This window comes from Priapulus caudatus, unplaced genomic scaffold, assembly GCF_000485595.1.
Source record: "Priapulus caudatus unplaced genomic scaffold, Priapulus_caudatus-5.0.1 Scaffold490, whole genome shotgun sequence".
Taxonomy (NCBI): domain Eukaryota; kingdom Metazoa; phylum Priapulida; class Priapulimorpha; order Priapulimorphida; family Priapulidae; genus Priapulus; species Priapulus caudatus.
The window spans coordinates 181,281-186,035 of record NW_014577551.1 but is presented as its reverse complement, the minus strand read 5'-3'; positions in this window follow the sequence as shown (position 1 = coordinate 186,035).

Here is a 4,755-nt window from a genome sequence, read left to right as displayed (position 1 = left end):
ACACGCACACACGCGCACACACACACACACACACACACACACACACACACACACACACACACACACACACACACACACGCGCGCACCCCTACCTCGGTCGTAATCGTTTCCTTGTACTCATTCGAGTACCACCATCCGTCGCTGCCGCATGGCACCATCGTCGCATTGTCAATCGAGTCTTCCCATGCCGTGTTGTTCATCGCCGTCAACGTTCCGTACTTCGTGCACTTCTCGAACATCTCGACGCCGTTCCTGTCGACTCGCGTCGGGATGCCGACGCTGGCGTTCACGCCAGGGGGCAGTGCGCATCGGTGGTCGGGCGTGGCGGCGATAAAACTGGAACCTAGAAGGTTACCAGCTGCCGCCAACTCCCATAGATAGGTCATCAAAATCACGGCTAACTGAGGTCTGCTGCGACCTTTGAACTTTCCCAGCAAGTCCTCGATCTCTGCAACCTTAGTCGCGGTTGTCATGGAGACCTGTCCAGGCTTAGTGGCGCCCTCTTGTGTGGCGATGTGCTGCGTCTGTTCCATCTTTCGCGTGTGGATAGATATATACCTTTATTTCTGAAGCTGATTTCAATGAACATAAAATTACGATCGTGTGGTCGTGTTAATAGCGAGTCAGTGTTTATCACGGGTAAATTTGATTCAATATATATTTCGCCGCCACGCAAACTACGCGCATATAATAATGATGATATGCTGATAATTAATTGATCGTGTACGAAGAAATAAAGTTTTAAACGCTCATGGATATGTGCATATATAGGTTATTACAAAAGCACGACAGAGTTGCAGTAATATTATGAGATATATCTAAACTGAAGCTCGTTAGACACTGCGAGAAGCTAGGGAAACTTCTCGGGGAACGCTCTCGAGCCTCTAATCATGTTTGTATAGATAAAACGCCTTATTGAAACTATAACTTACCTCGCAGTGAGATCGCTGCGTTCTTCCACTGTCTCCAGCGAAACACTGAACTGTGGTGGAAGTTTCTCCGGTCAATACGCGAATCGATGTCGTGTCATGGGTAATTGGCCTTCTCCCAATACCGCGGCTCTATTTCTTGCCCGCTGAACTTGTCGTAACCTCGCTGGCTCAGTTCCATTGTTTTTGTTAACGCCTCAACGACACATCTTGTAATGTCAGTGAATTAATTGATCCAGTACGTTGCGTTATTATTAAAGTGTAGTTTGTTCTACCAGAGCATATAAATGATTTATTATAAATATAAATATAAATATAAATATAAATATAAATTATAGTTGATTTATATGCTCTGGTTCTACGTTACGATCACTTTCTTTCTTTCATTCGTCATTCGATATTTTACGATCACAATTCATCGTCAAGAGAGATCGAGATCTCCGTTTAGATGCAGGCATCCTTTCCGATGCGTGCTTGATTGGGGTGAATGGCAGTGCACGCGCGCGCATACGAGGTTTGCTTTTTCAGCCGCTGGCGTATATATGCATGCGCGCTAAATTTATTTTCAGCAGTGTAAGAAGCTAGTGTACACGTGCGTGTGCGATAGTTTATACGCTGCTCTCTCGGCGAATAAACAAAGCGAAACATATGAGAACATGACATGGGCTTTTAGTGGTGAATGTACAGCGCAAGTTCTAGCATGTAATTATAGCCATAGTCGGCCAAGGACGAAAGCTTCCGCTGGCGGCAAAAACTATATCTGACACTCTTATTTCGCAAGAAGCTGGTACAGAGAAGTTTCATTAATGTAGGATATCAATTTTTGTCGTCAGTACGCGGTGTTATTCGCGTACGTAATCTATCCCGCTTTTTAGCTTCCCGATATCAGATCTAACATTTTTCTAAGATTAGACCCGAAGTGTAAATCTTACCTATCTGTCGTTATCTTACCCCTGTTATTATGTAAAATCACTCACATATCAATTAAGGCCATGTTAATTTGTATTTTAACACTTTATATTTCTTCACGCCGTTCTTTCACAAAGCAGCTAGCTTATGGCTCGTGCAGCCTACAGGGTTAGAAATTAGCTATGGGCAGCAAGTATACGTGCCACACCAGGGGCAGAATCATTGGTGCTTTTACTATGGTTCAATAGGAATTTCTAATAGGAATAGGAAATTCTAGAACCTGAAGTAGATGTTTTGCAGTCTGCAGGCTATGGCGGTGTCCTAATTATAAACACGGGTCTACTGATAACAATTTAATACATAACCATATTAAATGCAATACCTTACATGCAATGTCTTCTTCCTATTTCTTAAGTGAGGGGTACTGGTAGAATTTTATCGTATAAATGTATGCTAGGATAACTCCTCTTTATTTTAAATACATAATTTCCGCAAAATATTCTTCTTCTCGGGAGATATTGCGCATGCCCGAGCACCGATTCAGGCGTGCAGTGCGGACTGAAGAAAACTGTATAATATAGCTTGCTGAAGAAGAGAGAGGAGTGGGAGACTGGGGACAGGCGGCAGGAAAGATAGCCGAGAAGTGGGGTGGGGGGTAGAAGAAGAAGGGGGCTGAGCGAAGGACAAAGGAGGCAAGGGGAGTATGGGAGGGGATGAATTAGTAGGAGTTTCGCACCCTACAGGCTAGGGCGCTCTCCTAATTATAAACACAGGTCTACTGATAACAATTTATTACATAAATATATGTTGAGATATCCCCTAACCATATTAAATGTATATTTATCACGAAATATAACTCCTCTGGTGAGATATTGCGCATGCGCTAACACAATAACGTGACCAGATTGTGTACTGACTGGCATGTGCAGCGGGGACCTTACATGCAATGTCTTCTTCCTAGTTCTTAAGTGAGGCTTACTGGTAAAATGATATCGTATAAATGTATGCTAGGATAACTCCTCTTTATTTTAAACGCATAATTTCTGCAAAATATTATTCTTCTCTGGAAATATTGCGCATGCGTGAGCACCGTTTCAGGCGTGCAGTACGGACTGAAGAAAACTGTATAATATAGCTTGCTGAAGAAGAGAGAGGAGTGAGAGACTGAGGACAGGCGGCAGGAAAGATAGCTGAGGGGTGGGGTGGGGGTAGAAGAAGGAGGATGAGCGAGGGGCAAAGGAGGCAAGGGGGAGGACGGGATAGGATGAAGTAGGAGTTTTGCACCCTACAGGCTAGGGCGCTGTCCTAATTCTAAACACAGGTCTACTGATAACAATTTATTACATAAACATTCACACACATAAACCTATGCTGAGATAGCCCCTAACTATATTGAATGCATATTCATCACGAAATATAACTCCTCTGGTGAGATATTGCGCATGCTCTAACAAACTAATGTAGCCAGATTATCTACTGACTGGCATAAGCAGCGGAAACCATACATGCCAGGTCTTCTTCCTATTTCTTAAGTGGGGGGTACTGGTAGAATGTTATCATATAAATCTCTGCTAGGATAACTACTCTTTATTTTAAATGCATAATTTCCGCAAAATAATATTCTTCTCGGGAAATATTGCGCTTGCGCCAGCACGTTTCAGGCGTGCAGTACGGACTGAAGAAAACTGCATAATATAGCTTGCTGAAGAAGAGAACGGAGTGGAAGAGTGAGGACAGGCGACAGGAAAAATAGCTGAGTGGGTAGAAAAAGAAGGAGGCTGAGTGAGGGACAAAGGAGGCAAGGGGGACGACAGGAAAGGATGAAGTAGGAATATTGCACCTTACAGGCTAGGGCAATGTCCTAATTATAAACACAGGTCTACTGATAACAATTCATTACATAAATCTATGCTGAGATACCCCCTAAGTTCCTAACCATATTAAATGTATGTTTATCACGAAATATAACTCCTATGGTGAGATCTTGCGTATGCGCTAACACACTAATGTATAGCCTGATTGTGTACTGACTGGCATATGCAACGGGTACCTTACATGCAGGGTCCTCGTCCCATCTCTTAGCCTTAGGTGAGGGGTGCTGGTAGAATGTTATCATGTAAATCTCTGCTAGGATAGCCTCTCTTCATTTTAAATGCATAATTGTCGCAAAATATTAATCCTCTCGAGAGATATTGCGCATGCGCGAGCACCGCTTCAGGCGTGCAGTATGGACTGAAGAAAACTGCATACTATAGCTTGCTGAAGAAAACAGAGGAGTGGGAGACTGAGGACAGGCGGCGGGAAAGATAGCTGAGCAAGAGGTAGAAGAAGAAGGAGGCTGAGCAAAGGACAAAGGAGGCAAAGAGGATGACGGGATAGGATAAAGTAGGAGTTTTGCACCCTACAGGCTAGGGCGCTGTCCTAATTATAAACACAGGTCTACTGGTAACAATTTATTACATAAACCTATGCTGAGATAGCCCCTATAACCATATTAAATGCATATTAATAACGAAATATAACTCCTCTGGTGAGATATTGCGCATGCTACAACAAACTAACGTAGGCAGATTGTGTACTGACTGGCATATGCAGCGGCCGGGGACCTTACATGCAATGTCTTCTTTCTATTTCTTAAGTGACGGGTACTGGTAGAATGTTATCGTATAAATGTATGCTAGGATAACTCCTCTTTATTTTAAATGCATAATTTTCGCTAAATATTATTCTTCTCGGGAGATATTGCGCATGCTCGAGCACCGTTTAAGGCGTGCAGTGCGGACTGAAGAACACTGTATAATATAGTTTGCTGAAGAAGACAGTGAAGTGGGAGACTGAGGACAGGCGGTAGGAAAGATAGCTGAGGGGGGTAGAAGAAGAAGGAGGCTGAGCGAGGGACAAAGGAGGCAAGGGGAGT